Source organism: Sus scrofa, chromosome 8, assembly GCF_000003025.6.
Source record: "Sus scrofa isolate TJ Tabasco breed Duroc chromosome 8, Sscrofa11.1, whole genome shotgun sequence".
Lineage (NCBI taxonomy): Eukaryota > Metazoa > Chordata > Mammalia > Artiodactyla > Suidae > Sus > Sus scrofa.
Window position 1 is genome coordinate 88,096,015 of NC_010450.4, and position 16,438 is coordinate 88,112,452.

The following is a 16,438-nucleotide window of genomic DNA, read 5'->3' on the forward strand; positions in this document are numbered from 1 at the left end:
GCAATGGGCAGGGCTAATAGCCAGTTCCTGGTTGCTGAGCCCTTGACAAGTGGAAAGGACCTGTGGGGAGGTGGCACAAGTTGCTCCTGGTTGTCGGGCACTGGGAAGTGACAGTGACTCTCAGGCAGGTGTGTGCGCTGCCCAGAGTCTTTGGCAGTGGCAGCAGTGGGCATGTGGTTCTCAGGGCAGTGAGAACAACAGCAGATGGAACTCTATTGCCATGCTCTCCTCTGTGCAAACCCCGAGTGACTAGGGCCGCAGATGGCACCTGTTCACGGACCCTTAATGATGCCCACCTCTGGAGTCTGAGATGTCTGCAGTAGTTTGCTCCCACCATCCATAGCCCATGCAAGAGGCACCCTACCACTTGTAACCCATGTGAGAGGCATCCTGCTGCCTGAAATCCTGTGTGTGCACAGAGAAAGATATTCCTATGATAGTCCTGCCCCTCCTCCTCTCACTCTCCCCAACAGTGGTGCTTTGTTTTTCCTGCAGGCCCAGGTCTCCTCCTGTGTTTCCTAGGCTGTGGTACTCCATTCCCCAGCCCATGGTGCCCCTCTCCCTAGTCCCTCAGCCTATCTCCCTGGAACCAATTTCTGGAGCCTGAGTCTCAGTGCCCAGCCCCCACCCAAGCATCTCAGATGTGGTGTCCAGGGCCAGTGGTACCAATGGTTTGTGCAGCTCACCCTGCCTTGCCCTCCTAAGTCCAGCTCCTGTACTTTTCTCCGAGGATTTGAGGTTCCTTCTCCATGTCAGGGGATCTCCCTGTCAGTTAGGCGGCCTCCCAGGGTGTGGATTCCTTTCTTTTTTCACAGCTCCCTCTCAGGAGTCCTGGTCCCATCCTGATACCTTTCTTTCTCTTCTCTCTCTCCTTTTTTTCCCTTTTGTTCTACCCAGTTATGTGGAGGGTTTCTTGCCCTTTTTGGCAGTTTAAGGTCTTCTATCAGTGGTCAGTAGATGTATGTGAATTGGTCTATGTGTAGATGGTTTTTTTTTTTTTTTTTTTTTGGATGTGTTTGTGGGAGAAGGTGTGAGTCACATCTTACTTCTCTCTGCCATCTTGATCCTGCTCCTTGATTAATTTGAATGAGGTCTCCTTGGGACAACTGATCATCATTCTTATGCCAAATACATTATTAATGTTCAGATGAATTGGCCAAAACATTCGATATTCAGTGATTTACTTGAAACTAATGACTTCTGTTATCTGGTTATAGGGCAAGTAGGAGAAGCTAGTCTTAAATTTCATAGGAACTGCACATATTAGATAATTTTCAAGCCTTTTTTTTTTATAGTTGGGGAAACTAAGTCCTAAAGAGATTAAGGTCTTTTAAAGTCACAAAGTAAAGATCAGTCTTATGTTTTGCTTGACTGACAACTGTCCTGAAAGTCACAAAGTAAAGGTCAGTCTTATGTTTTGCTTGACTGACAACTGTCCTTAAAACTCAGCAGATTAGAAAACAGTATGGAGGTTCCTGAAAAAATTAAAAATGGAACTGTCACATGGTACAGAAGTTTTACACCTAAGTATTTATCCAAAGAAAACAAAAATATTAATTCAAAAACATACATACACTCTGATGTTCATTGCAGCATATTTTACAATAGTCAAAGTATATGGAAGCAGCCTAAGTGTCCACTGGATGCAAGGTTACTCAGCCAAAAAAAAATGACATCTTGCCATTCGCAACAGTATGAATGTATCTAGAGGGGATTATGCTGAGTGGAATACGTCAGAGAAAGACAAATACTGTATGATGTCACTTATATGTGGAATATAAAAAACAAAACAAACAAAACAATAACATACTCATTAATACAGAGAACAAATGGGTGGCAGCCAGAAGTAAGGGAGATGGGAGGGTGGGTGAATAAGTGAAGGGGATTAAGAGGTACAAACCTCCGATTATGAAATAAGTCATCAGGCTGTAATATACAGTGTAAAGAACACAGTCAATTATATCGTAATAACTTTTTATGGAGACAGTTAGTTACTAGGCTTGTTGGGTTATCATTTCACTAGGTATGCAAGTGTCAAATCACTATGTAGTATCACTGAAACTAACACAATATTGTATTTCAACTATATTTCAATTAAAAAAAAGACTAGCAGTTGCAGGACACATCTCTGACATCCTCAGTGCTCCTTTGATTTTTCCAAAGTTTCTGGAGAATATTATATAATTATTTGTTTTATGAACTTGGTTAAATGTGAGCTTGGCTATGTTCTGCTTCTCTATGTATTCCCAATGTCCATATCACAGCTGAGAACATGATTCTCTACAAATATTCATGTTTCTGTGACAGTTTATCCAGTGTTCTTTCATGCTATTCTGTCTCATGGTCCAGGCTAGAGTTTTTCTATGTTTTTAGCAATGGGACAGTTTCTTCCTTTGGTAGCATGTTAAAGAAAACTCTAATGCATAAGATAGATAGTAGAAGAGTTGGCTTGGCTTAAGCAATAGTCAGGAAGCCAGATGTCAGCATTTTGGTCTTCCTTCTCATGGCTCTGCAGCGGGAAGAAGACAGAGGGCTGCCAAGGCTCTGGGAATCACAGCGAAAACCTACCATTCCAGACTCTTTTAAAGAGATCTAAAATTAAGATCCTAACTAGGAGTAGCTATTGCATATTCATTAATCTATGTCCTGTTTGAGAGAGGTAATCATCTGTTAGCTTATACAAAACCAGGTCTTGCAGGAAGCTATATGTTCATTCATTTCTCTCACCAGTCGTGGAATGGGCACCTACTGTATACTAGGCTCTATTTTAATAGCTATAGATACAAAACTGAGCAAACAGATGAAAATATTTTCTTTCTTGGAGCTTACATTCTGATAGGGAAATATAAACAATAAAATAAGAGGTAATTACGTAGTATGTTGGATGGTGATGGTGATAGGTCTATAAGAAACAGTGTGAAAGTGGTACTCTGTGTGTGTGTTGAGGTGTTGGGGTTTTGGAGTGTTGCAGTTAATGGTGTAGTAATTGAAGGTCTAAGTGAGATTTGCATATAGACTTGAAGGAGGTGAGGGAATCAGTCACAGGCTTTCTGGGAACAGTAAATATAAAGCCTTAAGTGAAAGCATGCCTGGTATGTGTAAATGGGGTTTCTTTCTTCAATCTCCTTTACATGAGATTTCTTAGATTGTGAAGATTCATAGAAGAATTTTTTTTTTTAAGGCCACACCCGTGGCATATAGAGATTCCCAGGCTAGGGGTCTAATCAGAGCTGTTGCTGCTGGCCTTTGCCACAGCCACAGCAATGCAGGATCCGAGCTGCATCTGTGATCTACACCACAGCTCATATCAATGCCAGATCCTTAGCCCACCGAGTGAGGCCAGGAATTGAACCTGCAACCTCATGGTTCCTAGTTGGATTCATTTCCACTGCGCCATGATGGGAGCTCCTATAGAAGAATTTTGATCAATGAAATGATTTGGCTGGATTTCCTTAGTTCAGATCCTATTAATAGGCAACAGATAGGAAAGTAATTTCATTATGAATGATCTAAGAATAACTTATCTAGTATCAATGGAATTCAATTTTTTTTGGTCAATGATGTTGAATATGAATATATATATATATATATGTATGTATATATATAATTTGAGATGTGAATGAATTGCCTTCCATTTCTCCCCCTATTCCTGTGCAGAAGGGAAGAGTTAAGATTCTCCTTTTTTAGGAGGCCTTTAAACTAGGCAAGAATCTCTTCTGGGGTGGCTTAGGAGAGGCTTTGCCTGAAGGCAGGTCAATCTCTGAAGGCTCATTACTTCCCAAAGAATCTTTACAATAGACTGCACCTCTCCAGGTGATCTCAAATTCTCTCTATTAACCAGGAGAAAGTTCTTTGGCACTGTCATCCTTTCAGTTTCCCTGTATCAGACACAGAGAAAATACTGGGGCGTCACAGACCTTAGGGGTGTGGGAGAATGCCTCTCCATCATTTAGACCATAAGCGTCATCGTTAGGGCTATGCTGAAGGAAATGAGTCCTGGGAGGTTGCTGTGTGATTCCTATGACTGCATTTGCTACAGACCCTATTTTCTAAAATGCCTCACTACTTTCTTTCAAGGGACATTGTTATCTGCTACTGTAAACAACTTGCTTTGTAGCCAAGTCTCTTGTGGTGAAGACAAGTTATGAGGCTCCTGGAACATGCTGGTGACAGGAGTAACAGAATGGTGACCAAGGACCTTTAAGAGGTATTCACACATTAGATTTTGTTTGGAGCCTTATCTTGGCCCCCTGGAGTATAGTGTTTATATTTTATTTAATGAGACCCCAGTACTGACAAATGGATGCTTTATAACTTTTTAGTGGGAGGCTGGGGAAGGGGAGTCAAAACAGTAGTCAGAAGGGAGCTTGAAGTGGAGAAGACATACCCTGTCCCATCATTGCCAAGTTCCACTCTTCGATTGTTTTCCCCTCTTTGAATGCTTTGTTCTGTGGCTCCCCTGTGGACCAGACTTCAGTAAATGCTTGTTACTATTGGTGGGCTGTTGGTAGTAGTGTTGGTGGGGGGCAGGGTAAGGAGATAGATGGGGGAGGAAACTTCTGATGCATCATAACAAACTAACCTCCTGCTTATATAAATACATCATACTTCATGCAGGAGATGAATTCTTTTCATTTATTAAGAGAGTCCATGTGAGCATTTTATTGAAAGAATTCAATGGCAAATTTTTTTTAAAAAGAGTTTTTTTCCTAATTGAAGTATTTTGTAAAATTGGATTTTCATAGTATGAAAACAGGAAGCAACTGTAAGACACCTTTTTAGATGTCACTTGAGCTCAGCTTAGGGAGGTGAAAAGAACTAACTTTAGATACCAGAGATCATGTTTGAATCTTGGATCCACGATTTGCAAGCTCTGTGACTGGATAAATCACTTCACTTCTGAGTCTTCTTCAATTGATTCATGTGCAGAAATGGAGGTAATGATTCTTCTCAGGTGGAGCTGTTGTGGTTAAAGTCACTGACATGATAGAGGCTCAATAAATTCATCCCATTCTTTCTCCATTGGTGGATCAACACACCCCCGTAGGCTGAACTGAAAGCTTCATCTTGGTTTATCAGAGTAATTGGCCAGGGATGGTAAAGAAACCACTTCTTCCTCAAACTATATTTTAGTGCTTCCCTTAGACTTTGGTGACTTATCCTCAAGTCTGAAATCCCCTGTGATAGTCTTCTGACTTTGGCCCAGCAGTGGCCTCAGGGGCTACCCCTCCTGGGGCCCTGTTCCCCTCTCAATGTCTAAGAAATGATGCCACATTAGAGCTCATCACATACCAACCTGTCAACCTATTGTATTGGACTCTGGGTTTCTTTTAAGTGCCCCAATTCAACATTTTATACTGAGTCGGTTTTTCATATTTGGGAAAAATCTTCAGGTAACCACTTGATTTAATAGGAGCTGGTTAGGAAGAAACCTTTCCTAAAGTTTATGTGTGTATTTATTTTCCCATAGACTAAATAAGAATGCCATAATTCTAAGGCATGAGAGTGGAGTACCCCTAGGGAATTCCAACAATGGTGGACACTGTAATAAAACTCAGGAAACGGGCCCAGATACCATAAAGCAACAGGTATTTTTGTCATTTTGATACTCTTTGAAGTTGGGTGGGCCGGTGCTGCTCAGTCTCCGTAGAGGAGATGTGTCCATTTATTGCCATGTCCCCAGACTCTTTCCTCCATAAAGAGAGGATGAGTTGCATGCAGAAAGACAATTACTCATTTACGGTATTGAAGTTTCTGTGTCTTCTCTTAAATTGTTCTTGTTCTCCTATGGGAAATCTAAGGGGAGTTGGTTTCAGCATTTACCAAGTTAGTGGAATTGTCAATTTCCTTTGGAACCACCTTGGCCATGAATGTTGGGTTTTTGACTCTCCATGGAACATATCTGTGTGCTAAACATCTGAGAATACACCATGTTTGTATTCCTTTGTCAGGGCAAATGGCAGCATAGTGATTTCATTTTGCTTCAGAAGCTATAATGATTGAATAGGTGGAATCTCTGCTGCACTTGCTTTCATATTTTCTAGTATGGTTTCTTCATTGGTCAGTGGAATGAGATTGCTGTTATTTCTCAGTATCTGTGGAAAGGTCTCAGAGGAAGACCAATTCCATCTGCTCCAGTGATCTTGTGACTTCATTTTATGACCAGTGCCAGATTTCTGTACTATTGTTCTTGAACTTGTACCCCCAAGTTAGTGTTGTTCTTCCAAAGAGTCACCTGGGAAGGCTAAACACTAACTCCATGGATGATACCATGGATGTGGATGTGTGATTGTTCAAACCATTTCTGGGACTTCTCTTTGGAAACTGCCTTCAGAGGCAAAACATAATTCACAAAAGAAAATAGTTTGCTGCTATCAGGAACTTTAAAATCTACGAACAACAGTATTGATCTTGAAAATCAACACTGTTTGAATGTAGAAACTAGTTTGTTAAAAAAAAAATCAGCCTCATTACTTTATGGTCACAGCTGTCAAGGATAGAAAAGAATATTTATAACAACATCTTAGCCCAGCTCCAGTTGACAGCTCATCCTGGGAAGGAGAATGCAGGGTTTCAGCTTCTCCTACATCCTCAGCAATGTGCCCTTTTCTAGTCATGGTATTCATTGGTACTTGTTTTTCTTCCTCCTTGATTTAAATTTTTTTTTTTTTCCTGTTAAGGCCATCCCCCATGATCCCTGAACTAGCAGTCTCACTTGTTTAAGGGAAGCTTTTATATTCCCAGGTACAGGCAAATTCTTTGATGGTGCAAAACCTTTTGTTTCTTATTCTCTTTTTTCCAAGCCAAGACCATCTTTACTTCTTGATCCAGCAGTCATATTTTCCCAGCCACGATTCTTCTATCAGGGGAAACTGCTCACCACTTTTTCTTCCCCATGATATTTGCTGGGCTTGTCCTACTTCCCCTGCAGTGCTGTATTTGGAATCTGAACTCATAGAAAGGATGTATGTAACAGAGCTAAGATTTTTTTTCTTTATTCTTTATTCTTTTTTTTTTTTTTTTTTTTTTGCCTTTTTTAGGGCCTCACCCATAGCATATGGAGGGTCCCAGGCTAGGGGTCAAATCGGAACTACAGCTGAGCCTATATCACAGCCACAGCAACCCAGGATCCAAGCTGTGTCTGCGACCTACATCACAGCTCACGGCAATGCCAGATCCTTAACCCACTGAGCAAGGCCAGGGATCGAACCCTCAACCTCATGGTTCCTAGTGGGATTGGTTTTCACTGAGCCACGACGGGAACTCCAGGGCTAAGATTTTCTAGTAGGCTTTTACATGTTATAATGGTGCGTATGTGTGTGTATGTGTGTGTGTGTGTGTGTATGTATTCTCTTCTCTGGGTTCTTGTTTTTTTACATATGTCTCAGTGGTTAAGTTTCTATTAATTACTAAAGCTAAATAAAACCTCCTCTTCAGAGGGAGATTATTCTGGTAGGGCAGCATTTAGGAGTTTGGCTGCATGCAGCATTTGCAAGAAAAAGGAAACTCAAAGTCCAGAAGACTGATAAGTGACCCAGTCAACCCAGGTCCCTGGGCACCACACTTGCTTTTTGCTTCAATAAAGCCTGCTTCAAAGCAATCTCAATCCTTCATCAAAGAGATTTCCAGAGCACTCCCAATGGGTTAACATAAATCTTACTGTTCTCACTCCTTTTTTTCCCCCTTTCCAAGTTGCCTTTCAAGAAAAAAAAAATCAGCCCTGTGTCTCCATTTCTTTAAATCTTTTATCCTTGGGCTGCTACCACTGGCTGTATGGATTACATATTAGCGGTTAAGAATATTCCACAAAGTCCTGGCTTGTTCTTACCCTGCAGTGCTTGCAGTCACCGCTTGTGATGAAAGGAATTTGAAAGGCACAGCCAGGCAATCCTGAACCGGCTCAGCATATACTCTCTCTGCAGCTTATAGTGCCATGGATGTTCTTTTGACCAGCTATCAATCATGTTTAAAACTTTCCCATGATTCCTGCAATAGGAACCCCTTTGATAGAAGTTAACAATATAGCACATGCAGCACAGGCTAAGGCAAATACTTTTGACTTCGAGTTAAAGAAATGCTTTATTCCAGCTCAGAGTTTTACACTTTCTTAGGGTCTCCCTTCTTGTGCATGAGCAGCCTCCATGGCCCCCTGCCAGGTAAGTTAAGTTTGAGCACCCATGGATACCCTAACAAGATACCAAAGGCTCCTGGAGGGAGATGGAGAGGAATAAAGAGGAACAGAGAAAGAGATGGAGCCGAGAGAGAGGATGAGAAAGGAAAGCATATCATGTTGAAAGCAGAAGTGATTGGGAAAGAGCCACACCCTGAGGGAGCTAGAGGTGCAGACAGAGCGCTCAGTGTCAAGGTCAGGGGATCTTGAGCTGGAAGAAATCCTGTGAGCCCGGGCATCTGTGTGCTTTACAATGAGCAAACATAAAGGAGCCATTTTAAGAAATGTTCTTGGGAGCTGGAGCTTCACTTGTTATGCAGACTCTACCGGACGTGATTCCTTTGTTGTTTTTAAACCTTAGGCTTTGTTTTAAAATACTTGAATTTTTATCCCAGGTTCAGGGTAGGGAGGCAGATCCCTCCGCTTTGCTGATGAGGGTTGAGCTCTGAGCCCTGGGGCTAATATTTAAACATCAAAGAATCGAAAGGAGCCCTCACAGCAATCAGGCAGACTTCATTTTCAGTTACTTCTGGCCGAAAGAGAAGAGGGGGAGGTCATCTGCAAAATTATGGGGCCCAGGACCCCCATATCATTGTGCCTTATTTTTGAGTGGACAGACACTGATTGCTCAGCGCTATGGGAAAGCTGTGCATCAACAGAACGACGGAACAAACTAGTGCCACCCGCATCTGTGTGTTTTAGGGTTGAAGATTGGAATGAAAATGTCACCCTTTCTTTTCTCTTCAGCTGCATTTTGGAGGTACTTCCCTGGAGGGTTGATTTGTTCCTTCTTTTACTGGGTTGGAATAATTCCATTAAAAGTCTTTTGCTTACTCAAGTAAAACACTCTACCAAGTGAGTGGCATTTGGCAAACCCGTTCCCTTTTCTTGATTATTCTGGTCTATTGATCTGTGCCTCTGGAGAAATTCTAGAAACTTCCAGGAAGTCTTTTGGAGTTTAAAATATTATCTCCCTGGTGATTAACTTGAATCAGAGACTAATAAGATGAGCTCTTTCCTTGCCTTGGTGACCCCAGTTCCTCCTTCACACCCATCAATCCTCCAGCTCTGGGAGAACTCAGGAACAAAGAAGTGTATTTGTCACCAGTGGGCAGCATATAACAGAACAATTCAGGTTGGTCGGACAGAAATAAATGCCTCCGCAGGAAAAGAAAAAGGCACACAGTTGTAGGAAATTGGAAAGAAAGTATTTTACGTGAAATGGTGGAAGGATAAGCCTCATTCTGTTAAAAACCACAGAATAACTGTTGTTCTAGCTCTGGTAAATTCCATGAGATCTGGCTCCAAATAATCTACCACTGGGGACAAGGGGGGAAAAATGGGAATCTTTTTCTTTGTACTTTATTTTGAAAACATCCTGATTGGCTTCTGAATCCCTGGAGCACGTGAGGAAAGGGTACGGTAAGCTTTTCCAGAGTTCACTTTCTCCTGGAGAGAAGATAGCAGGAAAATGAATGATGGGTAACTTCTAATTTATAATGATGGTTTCATCTCTCCCAGATATTACTTTAGTTCTTGGATGATCGGTTCTCCCCGCCTGAATCCTGATTGCTTTTTAAAGATGAGAAAGATCGCAGAGGCTAAATACTCCATTTCCAGTCTTCATAAGCCTGCAACTTACCCACCGCTTTTGATACTAGTTTCGAATTCTTTGGATAATGAAAATTCCAGTCTGCTTTACATTTTTTTCTTTGCTCCATGGCTTCATTAATAAACATGCATAAACAAAACTGATTCATTCCTATCTCTTTTTAAGTTTTGTCTGTGCTGAAGCCCAGACTTCAGATCTCAGCTAGGTTATTTTGAACATAACTAGTGGTTTACTTTATTAGAAGAAACCAAATAGCCAGCAGGAGAAATACTGCTAATGTGTATATGCCTTACATAATAAGAAATGTGGTGCTTAACAGGAAACCTAAGACATCTTATAATATTGAAGTGAATTATCCTTTGTGCTTTCTCTTTTTGGTTTTTTATCATATGCTATAGTCTTTAGGCATCCTGGAGCTCTGGCCACTTTCATTCATTCTTATATTAAAAAATTAGAATGTTCTCCAGAAGAAATGGTAATGTCTGTGCTACTGTTTTTTAGGAAGACAATCTGATCTTTACCAAGAAACAAGGAACAAGGATGAAACCCATGTTTAATCACTCCCGTTGTCTTTGTTCCAAATTTAAGATTGTCTTTCTCTTTGCTTCACCAGCAAAGAAAATGAAGCAAAGAGAAAGACAATAATTTTCTTTGTCTTTTCAACAGGGAAGATAAGGACAAAGGGCAGAATATATGAGGCCAGGCTATAGGGCAAGATGTATGCATTCTTGCGGGGGGGCAGGTGTTCATTATGCTCTCAGACTATCTCTCTCTGCCAGATACTTAGAACATAGCATGAGAGTCCTTTGATTTTTGTTCATGGGATAAATGAGTAAGAAGATGGAATATGTGGGCAAACCTAGACCAATAATTCCTGGGAACTCTGCATGCCATGGATGGAGCCAAAAAAATATTCTAAGAAAACAAAGACTGAGATTGGATTTGTTTTAGGCAAGTCAAAATGCACATTAGTGTATTCAAGAGTCTGAAAAAGCCTGATAGGAAATAAATCTGTAGTAAAGCAGTAAACAGAAGGTTTCTCAAATCTTTTTGAGCAAGAAATTTTTTCCCCCTCTTTTTTAAAACTTCCTTTTTCTTAATGTCCCACAAACCAATGCTCTGATTAATACTCTCTATTAAGATGGATTAAATTAAGATGGAAAAATATTGCCTTCTTTGGGTATTAAACTTAAGAGGTATTTATTGAATATGTAACTATGTCTTTAGGTGTCGCAGGAAATCCCATTTAATAAGAAAAAGAAGACAACGGGGTAAGTAAAATTCTTCATTTCATTTCCCATAAGGTCAGAAAAAAAACTCAGTTGAAACAAAAATCTTGATGAAATACTGCTTAGGGAGGAACCAGATGCCACTTAGAGATATAAATGTCTATAATGGGAAGCAGTGGCTAGGCCTGCCTAAAATATTTGCTGTTGCAGAGTCTTAGGTTTAATATAATCTCACAAAGAAAAACTGTGTCCTCTCCTGGAATAAAAAACAATTTAACCTGGGCAAGCAGTTGAGAGGGATGATTTTATGTGTCTTTGATTTTTTTATGTTTTTCTGGAGTAAGAGTGGACTGGAAAAAAAAATTAGATCCTCCGAATATTTTTTCTAATGTTCGTAAGGCTCATGAGGAGCTTTACCATGGAGAGGTCAGTGTCCAGTTTCCTGGACAAGCTTTGTCATGACGTGTTCTGTTCTGAGGAGTGTTAGACCCTTGTATGAGACAAATGGGCTTCATCATTGCTTCACCACTCAGACCTGTAAGAGGAGGATGGCACCAATGTGAGTGAATCTTCGACATGGCAGTCACCTTCCCTTTATTTCTGCTCTCCCTTCTTTTTGGGTAATGAATCGGGGTGTCGTTAGCTGCTTGCCTTGTGTTCATCACTGTCAGTCCTGGCAGGGTAACAGATAACGGCAGAGATTCAAGGCCACCCAGGGAATGAAGCCTGACAGGTGCTCATCTATCACTCCCCTTTTAGGGGGTCTCTGTGGTGGAGCTCACATCAAAGCTGTAATCGAAGCTCACCAGGTTGCTCAGGGGCCAGGCAGGATGGCTCCGCCAAAAAAGCAACTTGAGCTGTCAAATCTGCTTTGTAAATGAAGTGCTTTTCTAGAGACAGTGTGTTTATAATTGTCATCCTGTGTGTAGTCCCTCGATATCCAAGAGCTTCTCTCCATGAGCTCCCTCTCATTATTTCCAGACAAATGAAACTTACACCATGTGGAGGAAAGATGTGCCAGCAAATGGATTTCTTTGACCTTGGGTGTACCTAAGCATACTCTGCTTCTGAGGTTTTTTCCCTAAAGGATTTGAGTGTTGTCTCCTTGAGCAGCTAAGTTATTAAGGCTAGGTGGGAATGGCCTGACCAGAAGGCTACCTCTTCCCTTGCCTTTTTCATGGGTGAGTCTATTCTCATGGCTCCATCCATCCATTCATCCATCCATCCATCCATGTCAACAACTTCTGGGTTTGCATCAACAGCCAGTTCTGTCCTCTAATCCCCATTGGAGAATAATAGGTCCAAATCTCTACTTGCATGTTCCACAGGCACCTCGCATTCATCATGTCCCAGATAGGACATATCACCTGGACTCCAAACCTGCTTCCACCTACATTCTTAATCTCAAGAAATGCATCACCTTCCAGCAGGGAAAGGAGGAGAAGAATTTCAGATTTATTGTTCATCCTTACCTTCCTCCAAAATCCAATTAAAATGAATTCTGTTGGAACCAACTCCTAAATATGTTCAAGGACCATCCCATCTTCTCCATCTCCTTGTTTCAATGGATTTTTCAGTAGCCTTCTTAATTCTCTTCCTATCCCTTTCCCTCCACACCACAAAGAAGTTCCCCACATGTAAAGCTGATCTTGTCACTTTTCTACTCAACAGAGATGCCCTGTTGCCCATGGGGTGGGCTCTACCTCTTCCTGTGACGTCCCATGTTCCTCATGATTTGACTCCTGTCTGACCACTTCCATCTCCTGGGCACTCTTCCTTGAGCTTCTTATCTAGCAATACTGATAAGTATTAGAAGATGCCAATCACTTTAATGTCTTAGAAGATGCCAGTCACTTTAATGTCTCTGTACTTTTTCACATGCCATTTCCACTTCCAGCAGTGTCCTCCTAGTACCTGCCACTCAGCAAATACTATTCATTCTTAAGTCTCAGTGCAAGGACTTTGTCATCTGTGAAACTGCTGTAACTCCCTTCCATTCACTGTTTCTTTTTTGAAATTTGTGTATTTTTTTTTTTTTTTGCGGCCTCGTGGCATATGGAGTTTCTGGGCCAGGAACCAGATCTGAGCCGAAGTTACAACCTATGCCTGCTGCAGCTGAGGCAGTGCAGGATTCCTAACCTACACTGTGCCAGGCTGCAGATTGAAGCTGTTTCCCAGCACTCCAGAGATGCCTCTGGTCCCATTGCACCACAGTAGGTACTCCCACTCATTTTTATAATTAGATGATTTTTCATGCTTGCCTTTCCACTGTAAAACAAATACCATTTCTTGAGTGCCTCCAATTGTCAGGTGCTATATTGGTTTCTTTGTATATTTGTATTTAATTCTCAAGTCTGCCTACAAAGTAGATGCTGTTTGACTAATTATATGGATGATGAAACTCAGGCTCAAACTGATTAAATAGTTTCTCCAAATTTAGAAATCTAGTGAGTGGTGGGTATGAGCTTCAACCCCACCTCTTAAAGTTTATGTGACTTTAAGAAGCTGCCCTTTCCATTGTCTTAAACTGTATCTGTTCATGTCTTGAGAATAAGCACTGTATGTTTCCATTTTTATTTTCCTAGTGCTGAGCACAGTATTTAGTACATAGTAGACATTCAACAGAAATTATCAAATGAATAAAATTCATAAAAGATTCCACGTATTTGTGTCCACAGGTATGTTTTACCCATTATCTCTATTTTTCAAAGCAACCTTATGATAGGCAATAATATTATAATTTTTACAATTGTGGTAACTAAGGTTTGAGCCATTAAGTGACTCTGCTAAGGTTACATATGAAGCAGAAGCAGTGTTTTCTCATTCTACAGTCCATGGTCTTCTCAACGTCATGCTGGCTGCTGATGGATAAATTCTCTGATGACAATGAAAGAATCAACATTAAGGAGGGGATAGAGATTAAGAGCCTATGGTTCAAGTTCAGATTCGTTACTGTGCCCTTCAAGGCGTTCTGTGGTTTCATCCTATTCTCTCCATTGAGTTTTTGCTAATACAATTCTGCAACCTTCATCCCCTTCTCTCCAGTCAGCCTGGCCTCTCACATCCCCTCTCATATATCCTGCCTGCCAGTCCTGCTCTCTGATTTTACTCATACTCTCTCCACTGCCTGAACTGCCCTTTTCTGCTGTGGTGCCCAGCTGAACCCATACATCTCCCAAGGACAAGCTCAAGTTCCATTTCCTCTACAGACAATTCCCTGTAGCTCCATCCTGCCTGCCCCAACCAAATATAATGTTGTCTGTACCTTATATTTTGGTCTTGGTTACATAATTTTATGGCATTGCTCGATTCTATCTTGCATCCTATAATTACTTCAGCATCCACATTTTATTCCCAGGAATATTGCAAACTCCTTGACAGAAGGGACTGTGCCATATATTTCTTTTATATTTCACACAGTGCATAGCACAATTCTAGGAGGGCCCTCAATAAATATTTATTAAATTAAATTGGATATGGCATAGGCTACATTTAAACCTGAACAGAATTCCTTTTCATAAATTATAGGGGGCTAGACAAGAGGGTTATTGGAGGAACCCCTGAATATAGTCGGTCTGGGCAAGTACATGTGAGAATGAGGGCTATAGTGCAGGTTCTTGGACAGAGAAGTAGGTCGACTGGGATTTGGTGCCAAGGGTGGGAAGAGGAAGCCTCTACATCAGGAGGAGGGGGGAAACAGTAGCTGTAGAAGGAGCAGGGAAGAGGGCTCAGAAGAGAGATGCCTCCTTAGCAAAGAGGCTGCCAAGAACTTCTGTTTTTAGATGTTATGAACAAGTTAAATAATTTGACAGTGTGTTCTTAGGTAGTCAAGAGATTTGCTAACCAAATATCTTGCTGGGTCAGCAAAATAACACTGCTCTCGATAATTTCTACACACATGGGATGAAGTGTTTTCAGAGTTTTGTATATAAAAACACATGTATTTCTGGAGTTCCTGCTGTGGCGCAGTGGGTCAAGGATCCCATGTTGCTGCAGCTATGGCACGGGTTGCGGCTGCGGCTTGGATTTGATCCTTGGCTCAGGAACTTCCACGTGCCATGGGTGTGGCCAACCCCTCTCCAAACCCAAGCAAAACAAAAAACACTTCTCTTTCTTTGTACCGCTCCTGTATCTCAGTTCTCTCTCTCTCACGCGCGTGCGCACACACACACACACACACACTTACACTCACACATGTACACATTCTCTCTTTCAATTGGATGATTTCCCCTGAATATTTGGGATGATAACAGTATCTCTTAAGTGACTAGATTCTTATAAGATTTTGTGATTTTTTTTTCTATTTCTTTCTTGGATTTACATGTTTAGGGCTAAGGAGGAAGTCTGTGTTTGGAATTTGAATTATTACAGGTATAATAGTAACCTTAAAATTACTGTTTGAAAACAAAATGACTTGTATCAAACCATTCACAACATTGATGTATCCCTGGGAATATTTCAATATAATTTTTAAAATATCTGGCATTTTTTTCTCTTGGCCTCATTTCTGTACTTGGAGCTTGTGGATTATTGCCAGGAACCCTTTCCTAAACACTTCTGAGAAGATAGAAAGCTAATATGCCATAAGCACAGATTGGGATTAAGTGGCAGTTTGGGGGACTGTTTTCTCAATTTCCTTGAGAGAAATTATAAAACATTTCCATTCACTTGATTGCAGTCAGAAATCCTCAGATACCTTCAGGGAAAAACATGCCACTAGTTCCCTAGGAAATAGTTCCTGGTGTCCCATTAATGCTATCAAATATCAAGAAATTGATCTCTAGGAAGAAGTTTTTTTCCCCCTCCTTCTTTCTTTCCTCTCCCTTCTGTTCCTCATTCTTGGTGCATGATTGCGAAGCAATGATTTGTTTCCACTTGAAAGCCTTTGATTTCCACTAAGGAGACAGTTTTATGGGATGTCACAGATACTGTAGGCCTGCTGGTCCATCTCAGAGCCACACGCTTCATCTCCCAGCTGAGTATGACCACATGACAAGGTTCTGGCAAATGTTGTTTACAGACTCCCAGAACTGTAAGATAATAAATTGGTATTATTCAAGCCACTAAAGTTGCGATAATTTGTTATAGTAGTACAGTTACTGTGAAAAACAGTTTGGAGCTTTCTCAAAAAACTAAAGGTAGAACTACCATATGAGCCAGCAATTCCACTATTGGGTATATATCCCAAAACCCCACTAATTCAAAAAGATCCATGTACTCCAATGCTCCTAGCAGCATTTTACAATTGCCAAGATATGGAAGTAGCCTCAGTGTCCATCAACAGATGAATGGTTAAAGATGTGGTATGTACACATAATGGAACACTACTCAGCCATAAAAAAGGAATGAAAATTTGTCATTTGCAGCATTAAGGAGGGAATTGGAGGATATAGGAGTGAAGTAAGCCAGACAAAGACAAATACTTTA

At 41.0% G+C, this 16,438-nt stretch overlaps 1 long non-coding RNA gene across 3 annotated transcripts in view; it reads left to right on the forward strand.

Moving 5' to 3' along the window:
* LOC110262153 overlaps positions 1 to 16,438 on the forward strand; it is a 253,923-nt gene that overhangs the window by 49,771 nt on the left and 187,714 nt on the right. The window contains exon 3 of one of the 3 annotated variants that reach the window (XR_002346781.1): positions 9,692 to 10,191. The exons of the other annotated variants lie outside the window; for them this stretch is intronic. This is a non-coding gene — a long non-coding RNA (uncharacterized LOC110262153). Of the gene's footprint in view, positions 1 to 9,691; positions 10,192 to 16,438 lie in introns of those variants that run through there. 3 annotated transcript variants of the gene reach the window in all.